This window comes from Schistocerca gregaria, chromosome X, assembly GCF_023897955.1.
Source record: "Schistocerca gregaria isolate iqSchGreg1 chromosome X, iqSchGreg1.2, whole genome shotgun sequence".
NCBI lineage: Eukaryota > Metazoa > Arthropoda > Insecta > Orthoptera > Acrididae > Schistocerca > Schistocerca gregaria.
Window position 1 is genome coordinate 429,820,583 of NC_064931.1, and position 22,385 is coordinate 429,842,967.

Here is a 22,385-nt window from a genome sequence, read left to right on the forward strand (position 1 = left end):
AGTGTATATAACGGCGGTGTACGTTTCCTCGCCTTGCAGCTATTGTCCGGTGAGGCGTGTAACTTTGACAGCTTTCTTGATTGTAGGTTGGCTGGCGATTCTTCTACCTTGGTGGTAGTGATTCCTTTCTTGTTATGGGTGCTCTAAGCACAGTATTCTGCAGGCGGAGTCCAGACTGTGGGTTCCGGTTTTGCCGTATATACTGTTAGTGGTAAAATCACAGACCTGTTCATTGAAATACGCACGGGTGTTTCCTGTCCGACAGCTATACTGCAAGACTTGTCGTCCTGATACCCATAGTGAGAGTGTCTGAACAAGTGAGGGGTAACTTTATTAAACGCCGATTTTTAAAGCTTTCTTTTCTTTTAAACAACAGATTGGAACCAACACTTACTAAGCTCTTGGGTGCATATGAAGCCAGCGTTGCAATTTTTGTCTGCATACCCAAACTACTTCCAAATGCAGAGACGTTGTTCACCTTATATCAATATACCAGACCATAACACATTCATGCAGAACAGAGTCCTCCGATCGGTCCTCACCGGTGGCGAGCCCAGTTACTGCTCGCACTGAGCTTTAACCCTCACGTGTGGGAGGTTGTTAGAGGTAAAATTCCACCCACCGCTCGTCTGGAATGACGGGGATTAAATAACAATAAAGAAAAAGAAATTAAAAGGAGACTTCCCATTGTTTCTAAGATTAGGGGCTGTTTTCCTGTTTAAAATTAAAAATCAAAGATGGACAGTCAATAAACGAAAATATATACATTTCAAAAATATATCCTCTGATAAAAACGCTGAAGTGCTGAAATTTCGCTTACAATCCGAAGGACCTGCTCTGGGTGAGAAGTACTGTCGGAAAAGAGTGTATGCTCCATAAGATTGAGGGGTGTGCGGGAAAAGATAGGGATCTCACAAGTTGTGACATAGTGGCGAATCGAACAGTGATCCAAAAAGTTCAGAATAAATTTCTTTATTTCCGTCTATGATGACAAACGTGTTAGCTCCTCAAACTACCGGTTTCGGTCTGTATTACCATTTTCAGATGTGTAGCAAAACATTGGAAGACACAAATACAACTAGTGGATTGTCTACAGCTTGGATCAATAAAAAAGCCAGAATGAAAACTGTTGCTGACTTACATGTGAAAATCATACACTTTAAAAATGATGAGGCATACCTGTTTTAAAAACATGTACTAGTATAATGAAGCTGTAGTGGCATCGTCAAAAGATAAACACAAAATCAGCTCAGCGTCGTTGCCCATAAACAGAATATGGTACATACTTGTCCTTTTGTTAACAGCGCTAGTGTTCAAAACAAACTGCCGTACAGTAGCCACAAAATGTTTGTGTCGAAAGTTCGCCAGATGCCGCACTGTAGGCGTACACATAGTCTTCAACCATATAATCGAACTATATTGAATAAAAAGAAAAACACAACCGGTACAGTCTGTAGTAGGCTTGCCAGCTGCGTAAGCCATTAGAGTAATAAAATGTAATTGTTTGAAAAGTAACTTAGATTGTTAAAAAGGAAATAGTGAAGTGACAATAATTCTGATATGCTCTTGTGGCGAATTTTAGATAAAAATATGACATACATAATAATAAGCTTATGATGTTCACAGGATAACATAAAAATTATAGAAAAAATAGGGAATAAAGCCAAATCAATGAAAAAGATTGTAGTAAGAAGTCAGCGCCCTCTGTTGGCGTGACCGCTGGGATGACGTATAGGCAAGAAGTGGTCACAGGGACTTCGTCGTCAGAGTGACGCTCGTAACGGCTTGACACGCAGAAACATTGCCAGTTTCACTAAAAGCTACGGTAGTTAAAAAGGTATGTAGAAATGTGTGCCAGAGATCTTCGTCGATTTAAGTTAACATGAGGAGTAGTATTTCCCACTTCATGTCAGCAGCTTCTAAAAGTCACTTCAGAATTGGAACATGTAGACGTCTCCAATATTTTGCCTCATCCTTCGACAGTAGCACGAAACAATGAGAGACAAGCTCTTCTACTGCTAGCTTCGTTTATCAAGACTAGGCACTGCGAAATACGGTCTTGGTGACGACTCACTTTTGTGAGAAGGAAAAACATTCTGAGGACTTGCAGCATTATGTATGCAATGCACATATTTTGGACGCAGTCCTGACACATTTTCGATGACAATTATTTAAAAAATGAGATAGCATTTGTCCATTTGAGGACTTAGGCTGCCAAACATACTATCCGTTTCATATAGAAACCTAGCAACGTGAAATCGACGCAGACAAGCTTGAAGCAGGAAACGGAAGCTAGGTGGAACAGCTTGCTTAAATGCTACACTATGTAGTTAGACAGTACGATAAAATCGAGGAAATGCTTCCGAAGACAGTCACCTCCGAAGAACCCATGGGTTACAATAAAAACACCACAAAAGATTCGTGACATTTTTTGAGCCACTGAGAGATGCAATAGAAGTGCTGGAGGGCGAGAAGTTTCCAACAATAGTTTGTTTTGTCATGTGTGCAGAAACTGAAATGTCATTGTAATATTGGGCACGTTTTAATAACTGTGTACGCAGTATTGTTGTTTAGTACACGCTGCTGCCCAGCAAATAAAAATTGCACTTAACCGCAAAACGCCAGTTTCAGGTTCAAGGGAATGCTACGAGGGCTGAAAGAGCACTGTCTACGATTCATAGAGGAGAAAGTCGAAATTCCGACGTTTCAGGGAATAGTAACATTTTCTGGTCGCTCCTACGATTATTGGAAATTGTGTCTTCTTCTAATAAAAGTGAGACGTTCAGCACTGAGCGCCAAATACGACAATGTCATGAAATATCAGTTTTTTCTACATCTACATCTACGTGGATACTCTGCAAATCACTTTTAAGTGCCTGGCAGAGAGCTCATCGAACAACCTTCACAAGTCTCTATTATTCAAATCTTGTATGGCGGCTGTAAAGAAAAAACACCTATATCTTTCAGTACGTGCTCTGATTTCACTTATTTTATTTTGGTGATCGTTTCTCCCTGTGTCGGTCGGTGTCAACAAAATATTTTTGCATTAGGAGGAGAAAGTTGGTAATGGGAATTTCGTGAGAAGATTCCGTCGCAACGAAAACCGCCTATGTTTTAATGATGTCCAGCCTAAATCCTGTGTCATTTTGGTGACACTTTCTCCTATATCTTGCGATAATACAGACCGTGCTGACCTTCTTTGAACTTTCTCGATGTACTCGGTCAATCCTATTTGTTAAGGATCCCACACCGCGCAGCAGTATTCTAAAAGAGGATGGACAAGCGTATTGTAATCAGTCTCCGTAGTAGATCTGTTACAGTTTCTAAGTGTCCTGCCAATCCTGCCAATAAAATGCAGTCTTTTGATTAGCCTTCCCCACATCATTTTCTATGTGTTCCTTCCAATTTATGTTGTTCGATATTGTAATTCCTAGGTATTTAGTTGTATTTCCGGCCTTTAGTTTCACTGATCACCGAAGTTAAGCGCTGGACTAGTACTTGGATGGGTCTGTCGAGCGCTATTGGCAAGCGGGGTGCACTCAGCCCTTGTGACGCAAACTGAGGAGCTACTTGATTGAGAAGTAGCAGCTCCGGTCTCGGAAACCGACATACGGCGGGGAGAGTGGTGTGCTGACCACATGATCCTCCATATCTGAATCCAGTGACGCCTATGGTCTGACGATGAGTCGGCGGACGGTCGGTACCGTTGGACCTTCATGGCCTGTACGGGAGGAGAAAGAAAGAAGGATTTAATTGATTTATTGTGTAACCTAATTTTAACGGATTCCTTTTAGCGCTCATGTAGATGACCTCACACTTTTCGCTATTTAGGGTCAACTGCCAATTTCGCACCATTCAGATATATTTTCTAAATCTTGTCCTATTTGTTTTGATATTCTGATGACTTCATCTATAAACAACCTCAGACGTCTGCTCAGATTGTCTCCCAAATCGTTTATATAGGTAAGGAACAGAAAAGGTCCTATAACACTACCTTGGGGACGCCAGAAATCACGTCTGTTCTACTCGATGACTTTCCGTCAGTTACTGCGAACTGTGACCTCTCTGACAGGAAATCAAAAATCTAGTCACATAACTGAGACAATCTTCCATAAGCACGAATTTCACTACAAGCCGCTTGTGTGGTACAGTGTCAAAAGCCTCCCGGATATACAGAAATACGGAATCAATCTGAGATCCCTTTCCGACAGCACTCAACGCTTCATGCGAATAAACAGCTAGTTGTGTTTGACAAAACGATGTTTTCTAAACCCATTTTGACAGTGTGTCAATAGTCCATTTCCTTCGAGATAATTCATAATGTTCGAACACAATATATGTTCCTCACTCCTGCTGCATGCCGGCGTTAATCATATGGGCCTCTAATTAAGTGGATTACTCCTACTAACATTCTTGAATATTGCTGTGACCTGTGCAACTTTCCAGTCTTTGGGTACGGATCTTTCGTCGAGCGACCAGAAGACTTGCTTTTATGAAGTGATTTAAGATGTTTCACTACTCCGAGGATATTAATTCTACGTTACTCATGTTGGCAGTTGTTCCTGATTCGAATTCTGGAATATTTAATTCGGCCTCTTTTGTGAAGGCCTTTCGGAAGGCTCTATTTTATAACTGTGCTTTGACAGCACTGTCTTCGATAGCATCTCCATTGCAATCGAGCAGTGAAGTCATTGATTGTTTCGTGCCGCTATCATACTTCACATACGATCATAATCTCTTTGGATTTTCTGCCAGGTTTCGAAACAAAGTTTCATTTTGGAAACTATTATAAACATCTCGCATTGAAGACCGCGCTAAATTTCGAGATTTTATAAAAGATCGCCAATTTGGGGGATTTGGCGTCTGTTTAAATTTGGAATGTTTGTTTCGTTGTTTCTGCAGCATTGTTCTGACCCGTTTTGTGTTCCATGGAGGATCTTCTCCATCGTTTGTTAATTTATTTGGTACAAATCTCTCAACTACTGCCGATACTGTTTCTTTGAATTCAAGTCACATCTGGTCTGCACTTATATTATTAATTTGGAAGGTGTGGAGATGGTCTTTCAGGATGGCGTTAAGTTAAATTTTATCTGCTTTTTTGAATAGGTTTATTTTTCGTTTATTTTTGGAAGATTTGGGGGTTCCAATATTCAATCTCTCTACGACAACCCTGTGTTCACTAATCCCTGCATGCGATTTGATGCTCGTGATTAACTCAGGACTATTTGTTGCTAAGAGGTCAGGTGTGGTTTCACAATCGTTTACTATTCGCATGGGCTCATGGACTAACTGCTCGAATTAATTTTCAGAGAAAGCGTTTAGCACAATTTCGAGATGTTTTATGCGTACCACCAGAATTAAACATGTGTTTCCGCCAACATATCGAGGGTAAATTAAAGTCACCACCAACTATAATCGTATGAGTCGGATACGTGTTTGAAATCAAACTCAAGTTTTCTTTGAACCTTTCAGCAACTGTATCATCTGATCAGGGAGGTCTGTAAAAGGATTCAGTTATTATTTTGACCGGTTGCCAACAATAACCTCTGCCCATACTAACTCACAGAAACTATTTACTTCAATTTCGCGGCAAGATAAACTACTTCTACAACAAAAAACATGTCACCGCCTATCCTTTTGGAACACCGTTAGTTTCTTCGCAAAATTTTCGGCTGAGCTTATCTCCGGCTTTATCCAGCTTTCAGTGACTATAAAGATATGAGCATCAGTGATGTATGCTAGCGCGTGAAGCTCTGGTACTTTCCCAACACAGCTACGACAATTTACAACTGTTATACCAATGGTTTCTCTATCTACGTTCTTCCTAAGTTCGGCCTGCTCCCTCTGTCACTGAAGTCCTTCCTTCTTGTGTTTCCCGAGACCCTCTAACCGCAGAAACAGCCCCAGTTACCCGTGTGGCCATCTCCTGCAAGTAGTGGGCACCTGACCTATTGAGCGGAACCCGAAACCCAACCACCTTCCGGTGCAAGTCGAGGAATCAGGAGCCTACACGGTCGCAGAACCGTCTGAGCCTCTGATTCAGACCCTGCATTCGGCTCTGTACCAGAGGTCCGCAATCGATCCTGTCGACTATGCTGCAAATGGTCGGCTGTGCTTTCATATTGTAAGCAAGACTGATAGCGTTTATCACTTCTGTTAGCCGCTTGAAACCAGAGAAAATCTCTTCTGATCCAATGTGACACACACCATTGGTAACAACGTTAGCCACCACCTGCAGCTGGCTCCACCCTGTGCTCTTTATGGCAGTCATTCCACGTTAGGAATGACTCCACCTGGCATGCACAAGGAGTGCCTAGTGGTTTTCTTTCCCTTCTTGGAACCCATGTTCCTAAGGGCTCCTTAACGTGTCTAACGTTGGAGCTTCCAACTATCATTAATCCCACTCTCTGTGATTGTCCAGATCTTGCTGGCTGAGAGGTTTCCTCTGAAACAGGACAGGCGATGGCATCTGGTTTGGCGACAATGTGAACCACAGACAGCACCTGGAACCTGTTTTTCGGACAAACTGGGGAGGCCTTACGTGCGGCAGCCTCGGAAATCTTTTGCCGCCTGCTACGCCCCGGGCTGATGTCCCACTCGACCATAGGTGAGGGCTCAAGCTCAGTGCGAGCGATAACTGGGCTCTTCACTGGCGAGGACCGATCAGAGGACTCCGTTCTGTACGAATATGTTAGCGCCTCGACCTAGTTCCGATAGTTGAGTTCTGAAAACTGATCTCTACTCCTGCTGCGTTACAGCTGTCATCAATAAAGCGAGTGGCTGTATTTCCTTGTTATCGTTGATTATGAAAAATATCCAGTCTTTATGATCTTAGGTTTAACGTCATAGGTGTATATATATATATATATATATATATATATATATATATATATATATATATATATATATATATATATATATATATATATATTTATTTATTTATTTAGCGGTAAAGGTATGGAGCATACTCTCTCCTCCGACAGTACTTCTCACCCAGAGCAGGTCCTTCGGATTGTAAGAGAAATTTCAGCGCTTCAGCGTTTTTATCAGAGGATGTCTTCTTGAAATGTATATTGTTTTCATGGCTGAAGAGCGGAAAATTTTACCCCTAACAACCCACCCACCGCTCGTGTGGGGTGAGGGGAATTAAATAACAATAAGGAAAAAGAATGTATATACTATTTTCATGGCTGAAGAGTGGAAAATTTTACCGCTAACAACCCACCCACCAATCGTGTGGGGTGAGGGGGATTAAATAGCAATAATGAAAAAGAAATTAAAAGGAGACTTTCCATTGCTAGATTTCATCCAGTTTAACGGTAGAGCACTTTTGTTCGTCATCCAAACATAAATGCAAAGAATGGATAATAAACCATCTGACAAACTCACTGCATGTTTAGTTAATGTCGCAGTCCACGAGAAAAATAATTCCTTTTCAAGGACAGATTAATTTTATTTCACTCATACTTGTTGGTATGTTACATCCATGTTTCTTTAACTAAAAAATAAACTAAAAATAAAGACTCTTCTGTTCCATCGCATAGAGGAAAATTATAAGGACAATGCTATAAGAAAAAGCACTTTCAAACACTATGGCATTAGAGAAATGTCGCCTTTCAGTTCCATATTAGCTCTAGGAGGGTGAATTGGTTTAAACTTAAATTTCTTTCCATTGTTGTGTTTATAGCTGAAGAATTAACACTGTTTTCCGATCTTGTAATAAAAACGACATTTCTCCCTTTCAACATGAGAAAAGCCATAGTACTATAAAGATATCAAGAGGACCTTTATAGTCACACCAGTTTTTATCTTTTCATACCTCGTCAACAACGAGCAGAAAATGGTCCTTCAGGGAATCACAGCTATGAAATTCAGAAGATAGTTTCTCTTCTGCTTAAAATTCATAAACTGGTAACTAAGAGGCTCGCCAAAGAATGCAGTCTGTAGAATGCAACGAGGGCTGTAAGGGCATGGTTGAAGATTCTAGTAATAATAATAATAGTAATAATACTACTACCAATAAAAAATAGGAAAGATTCTTAAGGGAACCGCTCGTGATAAGCAGGTAATCCTTGTTCCGAGTACTGGTCTAGCACAAAAAACTGCTCAAATGTGTGTGAATTCCTATGGGACCAAACTGCTTAGGCCAACCAATAGGTAATATTTCCCTATATAATACAGTGAATGTCAAAAGAAATCGCAACTGCGGATAAATTTTGAAATATTAACATAGCTGCAAATAATCACCAATTTACAGACATTGTAAAATAATTATTGCGAGAACTGGAGTGCCGCTGAACCGGTTATGTGAAAAATCTCAAAGCTTTTTAAATAAAACAAAGTTCACTAACATACTACATCTTTATTCTTCGTGTCTCAATATTTGCAACTCTCTGCTGATGGAAATCGTCTGCACGTGGAGTATCCAATCGCTGCGACATCTTCAAAATTCTGACACATTGGTTTCTCTGTCATAGGTCATTCTCTGTAAGTTCCAATTGGCCCATCCAATTTACATCTGTTTCAAAAACTTAAATGACATCTTCATGGACTTCACTTTGTCGGTGATGAAGCGGTGAAGGAAAAGAGAGGTTGTGGCTCCAGAAACGGGCAAAAACGACGATACTAATACTAACGCCGAACACGTTTGAACCGTTTGGCGGGAGCCTAGTAATGTTACCAGCAATAGGAGCATAGGCAATTTGGCATATGGAGGTCTGAGTGGGTCAGAGAGCGTACATCGGTAGTCCCTATGGTTAGGGTGACCGCTCGCGGTAATCGAGATGCCTAGGTTCGAGTCGTTAACCGTGATGCGCGAATCGAAGCAATGTTTCAAACAATTCGGACATAGACTGTGTGGCATATGGAGGTCCGGTTCGCTCCGGGAGACGTGTTGAACGAGTCGAGATGGTTATCGATTTTGCTCCACTGCGTATGCAGAAAATTTAATGCTCTGCTTTCGAAAGGGCCAGCGAGACCCAGGCTGCGCTTGTGTGGGTGGCGACCTACGGTGAAGCGTAGGACAGTTCCCATAATGTAAGTAAATCGCGTGCTATGTATATACGTGCAGGCCTGTCTGAGGGAAGCGTTGAAACTTTCAACGTGACCGATACCTTAAGCTGCCTTTGTATCCATTTAACAGCTGTCATGAGGCACTCTGCTGCCCTTGGATGTAGACGGCTGCGACAACGAATCAAGTTTGTACTCGTTGAACATCGCCTCTGCTACCTTGACCTTTTACAACGTAAGTTCTACGTCGACACTTACATTGTGACTCGGATCCCTCGCGTGGCGCAAACTCTTCCGGTCTCGCACACTCTGGCTCGCTGAATGTTAGCTGCAATGGGTTCCTTCGTTAGCTAGTGGATGATCTTCGAAGTCCGCCATGAATCCCACACCCTTCCCCATGTTTGAGCGAGTGTGGGTCTTTACAAAACATATTCCAAACAGAGCTCGGACCCTTTTCACCAACTCACATTCGATGACTTGGCGGGGTTGCCCGACGTAACTTACCTGCTTAGTGTTTGATGCATAAGTCTCGGCCTCTTTGACTTCTTCCGGCGATGTTGTTGGACATACCAGTGCTCTTATTGTTAAATAGGACAGTTTTTTTTCTGGGGCACACTTTCTACCTCTTTCCTGCCTGTGGTCTTGGTGTCAACGAAGGCGGTGTACACTGAGATGCGGTTGGCCAGCTCTAATCATGTTCAAACGTCCCCTTAGAAAATTTATAAATGACTGTGCTTAAACTGACACACAACATTTTTAGCGCAACGCAATCTGACTTTCAACAATCCCTACAAAAGAATGGCCCTGACTAACATTAACCTACACCTTTCACAAATCACTTACCTCACAGAAATCTTCGTTACTCGTCCTACTGCAATACAGCGGGCGCCACTACTGCCAGCTAAATAAAAGATTCAAACTACTGAAGGCACTAACTACTGATATGCAAAGTTATCAAATGAAAGATTTTGATAGAGAACAAACAATGTATTTACCTTAAAAGTGTTCAAAAGTCAGTCTATGATGTCATATATTACAAATTTACTCTTTCTGATGGACACACGTCCAGATCGTCCGCTCTCAAAATTCCGCCATCTCTCTTCCCACATCCACCACTGCTAGCGGCTCACCTCTACTGCGCAACGCTACGCGCTGTTAACAGCCAACTGCTCAACACTACAATGGCGAATTATACTCCAAAAATGCAAACCAATCACAGCCTTCACACAGTACAGTCAGTGATTTTCATATAGAGCGCTACATGGCGTTACCAACATAAAAACCTAAACTTCCTACTTACAACGTGATATAACCAGAAGTAGCCGAACCGCTGGCAGCACAATGTAATGATATTTCACCATCATCAAGAAACAACCAAATCGATCTTGTCTCCACCAAGCTCACCTCGCCGAGTCCCCACTTTGCGTCGTTTGCGGGCCGAATTCTGACTTTCGTCACACGTGCCACTTCTGGCCGAATAACAACGCACACGATATTGTTCCTGGATGACGTGTACTACCCACAGAAGAAGACACTCTGTGAACTGGTTCCGTGGCCTTGCACTTCGATACCTTTTTGTCACCGGTGAGGAGAGGATGAGTGACTGTTGTGTGAGGACGCAGGAGGAGCTGGCCACTATTCGCGAACAGCTGGACGTGCTTTTGACCGCGGTCAGCCGTCTTCAGGTTGCTGCCTCGGAGTGTTTCGGCATTGGGGAGTCTGGTGCGTCGCTTGGTACACCCCAGGTGTTTACATGCTTCACCTACGGTCCCTACTGTCGAGACATCTTCGTGGGTACAGGGCGCGGTTGGGCCACCCTCTCCCCAAGGGGAGTGGCGGGTTCAGCGGCGTTCGCGGCGCACAGGGCGGAGGGTCAATGTGGAGGCTGGCCGTATGGCGTCGCCCCCTTTGCCTGTGAGTGGACATGTGGCAGCTCCTTCTGCAAGATCCGAGCAGGCACACGAGTGGATGGGTTTATTAGTGATTGGGAGCTCCAAAGTTAGGAGGGTGATGGAGGCCTTTAGGGAAATAGCGGAAAGGTCGGGGCAGAATGTCAGTGTTCACTCTGTCTGCTTGCCAGGGAGTCTCATCAGAGATGTGGAGGAGGCCCTGTCGGCGGCGATAGACAGCACTGGGTGCATCCGACTGCAAATTGTTGCTCATGTCGCCACCAATGAGTCCTGCTGTCTGGGTTCAGAGGTCATCCTCAGTTCATACAGACGATTGGTGGAGTTGGTGAAGGCGGAAATACTCGCTTGCAGGGTGGAATCTGAGCTAACTATTTGTAGTATCGTTCCCAGAACCGATCGTGGTCCTCTGGTTTGGAACCGAAGTGCTGTTGCAGCAGCTGTCAGTGGATACTCAACGTTTCCCATCTTGTTCGTGGGTACGTTGATGCCGTGATTGGTGCTAAGTGAGAGTTTTGTTTCCGCTCGGTGGTGCGTTACCCATCCTGACTGGAATGATGGTATTAGTATGCAAAGCCGCGAATCAGAAGAACCTTGGTATGTTACTATGCAGCAAGGGCGAGAGACTTTCGGAACTGTTACGAGTTTTTGTATCCCGTTCTTTCTGAATCGTATGCACGTGCAGGAGATGCCCCTATGAGGATTGCTGACGTTCGGCGGACCAAGGCTATGTTCCTTCTCATTAAGAGGCAACAGGTGGAAGGATTGAGGTTGACGTCTAAGCCACGTTCTCTCGTCAACAAGAAGGTGACTTACTTGAATCGCATGCTTCGCCGTCATACTTGTCGTCGTCGCTCTCTTATTACCTCTGTCACGGCACGTGATGGTCGTCTGATGACTACCCACGGTGAGTTGACTCAAGACTTACATCAATACTAAACACAGCTGTATGCAGTGGATGACACCGTGAGGCTCCCTTCCGATGTAAGTTTTGCTACCCTCGATGAGATGATTATACCTGACGAAACTGTTGATTTTTTAGCAGATTTTCAGGAGGTTAAAGTGATTGATTTTATTCCCACTTCTCCCTGCCACAAATCCCTGGTCCCGACGGCCTTCCGAAACAACTTTATTTACATTTTTGGCAACTCTTGGGTTTTACTTTTACTTCAATTTTAAACGAGATTTTGTGTGGAAGAGGAGGAAGAGGAGGGGGGTAAGGGATTTTCTCTGCCTCGTGATGACTGGGTGTTGTGTGCTGTCCTTAGGTTAGTCAGGTTTAAGTCGTTCTAAGTTCTAGGGGGCCTGATGACCATAGATGTTAAGTCCCATAGTGCTCAGAGCCATTTGAATCATTTTTTGGAGGTGGAGGGGGAAGGGGTCCTCCGAGATACTAGGTGAGGAAAATTACTCTCACTCCGATGTATCATGGCTGTTATACAGCGGCTGATTTTGGTCCCCCCTAGCTACTTAATTTTAACTTCAAAATGGTTGCACGGGCTGCGAACTACAGATTGTTCTTGCTTGATCGTGTGGTTTGTAAACTTCAATGTTACGCCCTGTCCGTACAGTTTTGAGTCCGGTGGCTGAATATAGGGATTTAGTTTTCAAGGTGGCTCTTACATCTGTTCATTGTGTTTTTCCTTCTTAGGATTTTCTAATGTATTTGGTCGCATTTTTGACGCCGTCTTGATCGCATGTTGGAGATTGTTGGTTTTACAGCTCTTGTACATGTCGTTCTTTCTAACTTGTATAATGACATTGCAGCGTCAGTGGTAGTCAATCGTGGGCTGACGCCACCAATTCTTCTTTCTTGGTTGAGTGCTTCAAGGCAATCCGTTCTCCATGACTTTGTCCTGTCTCTTGAATTGTTGGCCAGCCGTTGTGGCCGAGTGGTTGTAGGCGCGACAGTCTGGAACCGAACAACCTCTACGGTCGCTGGTTCGAATCCTGCCTCGGGTATGGATGTGTGCGATGTCCTTAGGTTATTTAGGTTTAAATAGTTCTAAGTTCCAGGCGACTGAAGTCCTCAGATGTTGAGTCCCATTGTGCTCAGAACCATTTGAACTGTTGTCACAACAAGTTGCAGACCGGCTGTCAGGTTTAACACTCTAAGGATGAAATCTGACAGCTAAGGCGTATGCCGACGACGTGGTCATTCTCCTTCGCCGAAGTGAGGAAGTTCCCTTGTTAAAAGAGATAACTGGTGGTTTTTGTCGAACTTCAGGTGCGCTCTTAAATGAAGACAACCACAGATTCCTCAGCCTTTGTGGCTTCGAGGACTCTGTCCTTACCTGGGTACGATTGTGTACCGGCATTTATCTTTGCAGTTGTTGCTGATCGTTGCCTGCTGAAGATGACGGCTCTGAATTGACAGTCAGTTGCTGCTAAAATTCAGGGTGCAATACAGGAACATGAAAGACGCTCGCATACCATATTGCAGAAAGTACGGATATTGGATACCTACATTTTGTGTAATGCATCTTATATCGTGCAGATCTTTCCCGTTTCCAGAATGATAGCGAAAAACCTTGCATCTGAATGGCAGATTTATCTGGAAAGATCCTATTTTTAAACTACTTTATGAGATGTTGACAAGGCCGCGCACGAAAGGCGGCTCGCCTCTCAGATATCACACGCGAGGCGTTTACATTGTACTTCCGACACGTGATACTGATTGTTATCAGTGTACTTCGTATTATCACGTCACGACTCCTCACTCTTGTATGGCTCAGTTGACGCAAATCGCATTCATTTCAAATTGCGTCACGTTCAGTTGGTCAATTCCTGCTTGCTTGCGGAGGTGGGATAATCTGCCCTAATTCCGTTGAACTCTTATCACTGCGTGTTCGTTGGAAAGTTATGTGAACCAACATCAGTCTCCTGATTCAAAAGATGGAAGCGGCTTTCATGGCCAGGCTTCTCGATAGTTTTTCCTCTTGCAGTTACCTGGCGAAATGGCGCTGACTGCGGCAAAAGCTTGATTTCATCACCAGGATTTCTGTCAATGCTCACACCACCGTCTTTATCATGCAGCCGGTTTCCTCCTACCTTCCGAAGTCGAAGACTAGTTCTGCAATGCGGATAATTACTCTTTTTTTACGTTTTGTTGTTGCTGGTGTGAGGGGGGAGACTTTTTGTTATGTCAGAAATACACGCTTACTGCATGCTAGGCCGCCTCGCAGTATCCCCGACATAGAGAAATATTGTAATGTTAATACAGCTACAGATCGCAAACAATCTCTGTTCTGTCAGACATTCATGCGTCTCTGAAGGAACAAACAATGTGAAATAAGTAATACAGGCCTGCAGTGACATAAACGACATATTAATACTAAAGTTCAATACGTTTGCCTCTTTAACCATGCTACGGGTATCCTTGTGATGTTGCAATCAACAGGAGTGTAGACAGTGTACAATAAGGTGATTGGGATCGGTCTCCTGGAAATATCCATGCGTATTCTAGATGGTTAGGATAACCACTCGCGATGAGGGGGAAATTGCGTTCGAGTACCGGTATGGTACAAATTATCATGTATCACCAGTACGTAAAGTGAAGAAAGTCATGCGATATCTCGTAATATAGTGTCGGATTTCCTTTTTCCCGGCGCACTGAACCAACTTGACGTGGCATGGACTCAAGTCGTTGAAGTCCCCGGCAGAAATATTGAGCAATGCAGCCTCTATAGCTGTCCATAATTGCAAAAGTATTGCCAGTGCAGGATTTTGTGGACGAACTGAGCTCTCGATTATGTCCCATAAGTCTTCGATGGGATTCATGTCGTGCGATGTGGATCATCAAATCATTCGCTCGAATTGCCCAGAATTTTCTTGAGACCAAACGTGAACAATTTTGATCCGGTGACATGATGCGTTGACATCCATAAAAATTCTATCGTTCTTTGAGAACATAAAGTCAGTGAATGGCGGCAGATGGTCTCCAATTAGCCGAACATAACCATTTCAAGTCAATGATAAGTTCAGTTGGATCAGAGGACCCAGTTCATTCCACACCGTTATGGAGCCACAACAGCTCGTACAGTGCCTTGTTGACAACCTGGATCCATTGCTTTCTGGGGTCTGAGACACACTCGAATTCTACCATCAGCTCTTATCAGCTGAAATCGGCACTCATCTGACCAGGCCACGGTTCTCCAGTCGTCTAGGGTCCAACCGATTTGGTCACGAGCCCAGCGGAGGCTCTACAAGTGATGTCGTGCTGTTAATAAAGTCACTCGTGTCGCTCGTCTGCTACTATGGCCCATTAGCTCCAAATTTAGCCGCACTGCGCTAACGGAGACGCTCTTCGCACGTCCAACCTTGAATTCTGCGGTAATTTCACGCAATGTTACCTGTCTGTTAGTACTGCGAACACTACGCAAACGCTGCTGCTCTCGGTCTTTAAGTGAAGGTCGTCTGCCACTGCTTTGCCCGTGGTGAGAGGTAATGCCTCGAATTTGGCATTCTCGGCACACTGTTGACATTGAGAATTTCGGAATATTGAATTCCTTTACGACATCTGAAGTGGAATATCCCATGCATCTAGCTCCATCTATCATTCCGGGTTAAAAGTCTGTTAATTCCCGTAGTGTGGCCATAATCACGTCGGAAACCTTTTCACATGAATCATATGAGCACAAATGACAGCTCCGCCAATGTGTTGTCATTTTATACCTTGTGTACGCGATACTGAAGCCTCTGGATACGTCCTTATCGCTATCCCATGACGTGCGTCATTTCCATGTGTTTACATATCTGCTATACCTGATATCAAAAGAATCCGTAATTGCGAACGAATTTCGTAACATTAATACAGCTGCAGATCGTCATCAATGTCTGTGCCGTCAGACAAGGATGCATGTCTTGAGGGATCGACACTACATCATAATTGTTTCAACGAAATTGTTTCGCAGTTTGCGATTCTCAGTGATGTCAGCAACACATGAGAACTTCTAACAGAACTGGACAGGACACTGGATTTCCTACACATCGCGAACGGCCACCTTAACAGCTTCAGCTGTCTCAGGACATCTGCATGAACGATCCGAATATCCATACGTTAAGTAGTCCGCAACCCTTACTCTCGCACATTTCGTGATTAATGCAAGGGGAGAAACATACAACTTAGCGCCATTTTAGTCCGTTGACGCATTAATGCATTATTGGCGGTGCCTGTATCATTACAACGTTCTTCAGACACTATTCATATTATTACAGCTGTGGTAATTAATATGAAATGAATTCGTATTTGGCGAATCTGAATTGACTTCAGTTCTTTGAAGCATATCAAAATTTGTGCCGGATGGGGCTCGATCCTGGATTTCCCGCTTATCGTGATTGGTCACCTTAACGACTTCGGCTGTCAGGGACTTGAAATCGGATTTCTCGCTCTTAGCGAGCAGTCACTTATCCACTTTAGCTCTCCAAGCACGCCACAGGAGAGAACCAAACCTCTACATGCCATTGAGTCGACAACTCTTACTTTGGCACATGTAATCATTTCTACACGGGAGGTAGACAAATATTTTATCGTCATTTTAGTCCATCGAGGTAAGGATACAGTCTTCATGATTACAGTGTATGTGCTTATACAGTGTCCTTATCTTCACGTTACAATGCTCTTCAGAAATAATTCTTCGTCGTGGGTGGACTACACTTTCTGATGATTCTTTCAATTAACATCAGTTTGGCAATTTTCCTGTCTGCGATTAGTGCCATTTTGCATTGCTCCGTACGCTTCCTCTCGGTTATTTAATAGATGTTATTGCCTCCAACAAGTCTGGATTCTCTGCAGGTCCTCCTACACTTCCGTATAATTGTATAGTGTTGCGACTTTTCTGTAGAGACACCAAATATGACACTCCCCCTTGGCGAGCGTTCGAATTTAAGTTTTTTGTCTGATGACTTTTTTCTGTTGAGAATGACATGAAGTTTTCTTTTTATTACATATTTTTCAGCCCAATCACACTCCTGGTCTGATGAGCCGTATTTTGTTCATTACGTGGAGGTATGGAACTCCATCGAATGCCTTCCGATAGTCAAGCAACACGGTATGAACCTGGGCGCATATATCCACTGCCTTTTGGGTCTCGTCGACGAACAGAGAGAGCCGGGTTTCTCTCGATCGTTGTTTCTAGAATCCAAGATGATTCCCGCATAGAACATTTTCAGTCAGTAGACATGTCATAATAAACGAGTTTGAAACCTTTTCCAAAATTCTATAGCGTTATGAGATCAATGGTACAGTCCTATAGGTCGTGCGTCTTTTAGACGATGCTTTATGGAAACAGGAATGAGCTCTGCATTTTTCCAGTCACTAGGACCACTTCTCTGTCACATACGAATTGGTTTGCTTCCTATGTTCAGATTCCAGCAGATCCAGCTGAAGGAAGGTCGCTCTGCCATATTTTCTTTTTCTAGGTAGAAAGAGATCGTGATACTGGCTTTCCCTCATCATGGGTATCTTCTTACATCACGGATAGGCAAGTGTACGGAACGTTCACTTGGTTTTCCGAATTCCTATCAGAATAATTTTTTCGAAACGTAAGGAAAACTCCTGAAATACTCGGTATTTGAGTCTCTTCTGCAGTAATTTTCTGTCCATTGACAACATTAAGTTCATACGTTGTTGGAAGACATCTTTTGGAGACTGTTACTACTTTTTATAACCATAATAAATTTTTATTGCCTTCAAACATTGAACAGCAATCCATAAAACCTCCATTTCCTGACAAATATCCAGGATTCTTAGTTTCAAGATCTGGATACGGTTACATCTGGAAGCTTTTAACTTTCTCTTGTAGATTGTGCCCTATCCTTGTCATTAGTCTACTTCAAATGAGACGTGAGGTCTAATACCATTAAAAGTTACATGTCAGCGTTATTAAGTCAGAATTGGAATTTCGCTTGATTGCTCGGTGTATATCAGTAATATTCACTCAATCATCTAATTTTTTTTTCATTTAAAATGTGTTGTAATGTATCTATGATGCACAACAACTCTTTGGAAAGCGTGATATATGTGATGTTAGAGTGCTTTGCTAATGTATGCTTGTAAATTTTGTAAAGAAATATGAGAAATGTATAATTTACTAAATAATATTTGGGCATGGATGAATGAAATAAAGATATTCGTGTGCCTAATTTTATATACTAGTGTGAATTGTCATTTGTGTAAAATGGTTCACGCTTAGGGACAATGTGTAGCAGATGTGTTGTGTAAAAGATGGAATGATTTTCGACTGGAAGTTACTGTGGAAAGCGTAAAAGGTGGCTTGGGTTTTTGGAGTGCTACCTGCAGAGCGAGCGAGAACGAGAAGACACAGTCTGTAGGCAGCAGTGAAAGAGGCAACACAGGGTCGGATCAGGTGATGCCTTGCCTGGAATTTGTTGCACAGTAGTCTCAGGTAACCACTGCTGAATAATTACTCCTTTGGTACAAGTTGTTGGGCTATGTTATGGACGTTAAAAAGACGCCAAGATGAATTAATTACTCCATACTTTAAGAAACATGTACGCCGCAAACTGGGTGGTGTAGCCGCTATCACTACCCGGCACACCCAACGTCTGCAGCCAACAGGTCACGAACTGTTTAATTAGAATTGTAGAAGCGTGAACCATGAACTTTTCTAAATCATTATAGTGTTAAACATAAAATTTAGTTCAACATGTTTTTTCATTCCTAATCTTTCACCTATGTAGGGCTCTTCTCTTGTGTTCGATTATTCCTAGAAAACCTGTTATAAAAACATTTCAAGTGCTTTATTCAGTATCTTCAAGCACTAATTTTCATCTTTGAATAAATGTTTGAAAGTAATTGTTGTGAAATACCTTTTAAAGTGAATGTAAAAGTATTGTATTGTTTACGTAGTAGAAGAGCTCAAGTGAAATTTATCGATTTGAATAGTCTTACTCTCTTAGTGGCAATAAGTAAAGTGAAAGTGAGTAAATTAGATTAACTTCGAATAAAGTGAAGATAAAATTCTTTCATTTAAAAATGAAATTAAGTACTGCACTAGGACTTATGAAAAGAAAATTAGTCATGTGGTTCAGTAACACTGAATTAGGGTTGCATAAAAATCCTGAATGACAATGCAAAGTGACCTTTGCCTTTTGACATAAGATTTGTTAAGAGAAAGCTATAGGCAAAGTGTCGTAACAAATTTAAATGTGTGTATTATGCTATTAGAGTATTTAAGTATTTAATTTGTTGGTTATACAAAATGCAAACATATAAGTCCATCTTGACCAAGTTTTTGTTAGCGCATACTGATGATTAGACCTTCGTGGCCTTCTTAGATCAAAACTATATATGTATGTGGGTGTAGTAGCTAAAACATCCTTTTGTCTTTCTCGGAACGATATCATGAAAAGTTATATTCATTTGTGAAATTATGTTCGGCAACAGCAGGAATGTAGCCCTATTTTACTTCTTTTGCTTCATTTGAAACTTAACCATTTCCATGCCTAGATGGGGTGACGACTGTAAATCCATTAGACAAACCACTTGATAAACTCGGTACAGAAAGGTCATAGGATCAGTATTATGCAATTTTTACTGCGTGTCTCCCTGATAGCAAAAAAAAAAAAAAAAAAAAAAAAAAAAAAAAAAAAAAAAAAAAAAAAAAAAAAAAAAAAAAAAAAAACCTCTTAGGAAAAGAACTAATAGTCTGATTTCCATGTCCATTAGTCATACGTCACGGTGAAATCCTGTAAATGGGGTAAAATTATACAACAGGTGCACATTACATGCACGTTTCCGCGTATAATAGTGTTTTACGTGGCTTTTCCTGTAGCAGAACTACTTTTTCTGTTGGGGTATAGTGCTATAAGTGCAGTTCTTGATTTGAGCAGTTACATTTTTGTACATAATTTCGTAACTCGTAAAAACCTTTAATCTTCAGAAACACAAAGTTCTTGGATTGCATCGAACTACTAATAATCAAAAATATTTCAACTAACTGTAATACTCCTATTTATCATGGAAGTTTCCTAAAGTAAGTGCACGTTATGTAGGTAACTCCAATGAGTTAAAGATGTGCCTGAAGGTGTAATTCTTTCCTTGATCTGTTGAAATTACGGTATGGTGAAAATTATTAGAATTAAAATGCACTTATTTGCAAATACAGTAATGTTTACTGGTAGATCTTAGGGGAAAATCTGCTTAGCAACAACGTTTATAATGTGGTTATTACTAAGAATTGCAAGTACTGGATGAAGGTAGTGCATATGATGAATGTATTTCCCCAACTGAATGAACGGTCAACCACATTAAATTGCTTCTTTATGTACTTTTCACCTTTTTACAGCCTTTCCCCCGTCCAGTATTCAGTCACAAGAGGAATAACCTATTTCCGGTCGGAAACGTCGTAACCGTAAAGGCCGTCAGAGCGCTCCGTAAATCAAGTGAAATGTATGAGGTAGTGACTTCGTCTGTAGCGGCCACCTGCGGCACAAAATACGTAGTCTATTACGGTCTCCTGCTTAGTGCGAGATCTTCTTGAATACTTACAGGGTTCGTGTAATGGATGTCTTATAACAAATAATCACCTATATACTGAAAATGGGGCAAAGATAATGAAAACTTAACACAATTTACATCAAGCATCAATTAAGACATAAACGTGTGACGAGAAGTCGCTCGGTAAACAGTTTTCATTAAATATTTTGAACAATCGTTATTATTTCTATTTGCTTTTTTTTTAAATGTCCTTTTGGCAGGGACATGTGCGCCATCTCATTAGCCCCAGCTAATCTAATAAAATCACAAAATGTGAGTTAATTTGTCGAAATAGAAAAAAAAGTGTCTGTGGTATAGTGAGAGTGGCGAACACGAACAATACTGATTCTGGCCTAAACGCACATGGATGTAACGGAGAGGAAAAGTGCGAGCACTGAAACAACTGTATCGGATCGGTCCACTGATATTAGGGATTTCATATACGAAAACTACGGACTTTGCACTATTAGGGGACAAACTGCGTGGAAAAAAATTAAAACAGAAAAACCAGTCGTGACACGTATTAGAAAGCAACGAATCTATTCTGCAGGTGTCGTGGAATACGAATGCTTACCTTTTGTTATAAACTTATTGCATTTGCACTGATCTATAATTTAGAGCAGCATCACACAATGACGAGAACTCACTTCACCTTATGCGTGTTAAGAGGCTACTTACGAGTATTCCTACCGCGTGTTTATGATGAACTTCACATGTATTGTCCAACACTTTTTTTAATATGTCGCGAAGGATTCGAAATTAGGCATTATTTTCTCCTCTGTCTCCCGAATGACCTACAGGTTTCACTTCCGGCAAATATGTAAGCCACAGCGTTAAATCAACGTCTGTGTATCACTAAATCTAAGTCCCAAGACCTCGTTGTTCGGTTTTTATCTGTAAGCTTATCTCAGGACCCACTGTAAGGATGTTAATGCGGTTTTCACCAATAAATAGGTGAATTAACAAGCAAAGCTTCTGGATGTAACTTCTCACTACGTCTGACAAGTTGTCCGCCTATTGATACTAAATGCTAACTGTACAAAGACGAGGCAGATCGCTAGTTCTCACTAAAAATGCCTCAACTGTACAGCATTACTCAGAAAGATGAACATCTACGTCCACTAGAGCAGTCACCTGTTACAAAGATATGCGTATACATGCGTTGTTTAAGATATCAGCACCAACCACGACGACTCCACGTTTTCGTATTTTTTGTTGATAGTTGATAGTTGATTGTTTCTTCACTCCGCGTAACCCAGCTATTATCCAAAATCAGAAGTGGAATTTATTAGAGAATATCAGTCTGAACAACTGCCATTGACTCGGACTGCAATGTTCCGTACACCAATGGAGTCTGGCAAGGCTATGGACGAATACCACTAGAACGAATCTCCTGTACTACGGAGCATAGTGTCAAACGTTACATGTCCGTCGTGTAAGAGTTCTGGGGAATCATGGTACCTGAAATACTAGCAATGTCTGCAGTAATTGGTGCAACAGTGTTGGATCATTTACTTTTATCGTGAAAGGTCTATGCCCATATCTCTTATGCTTGTTGCATGCCTTTCACGATAAAAATACGCAACTGTTGCTTTGGTAATTATAGGCTGACTCTGTTGTAAGTGTATCCTTTTCGCCACTCCATTGTACGCACACTTATCGCTTTTATCATGACTAAATGCTCTTCAATTGTAATCATGATTTGTGTAAGGGGCACTCAAACGAAAATTAGACAGAGGGGGAAAAAGTAAATAAACCGTTTATTGTGTCACAAGTAGTCGTCGTAACTGATGATAAATTTATCCCATTATGGGACAATACGGTCAATGTCTTCATGGAAAAATATTTGCATTTGCCTACGAAATCCTGATAGTATTCAGGCTTGTATCTCTATGACCGAAGCAACTGAACGACCACAAATATCTTTCTTCAGGACACCAAAGATATGGAAATCGCCTGGGGAGATATTG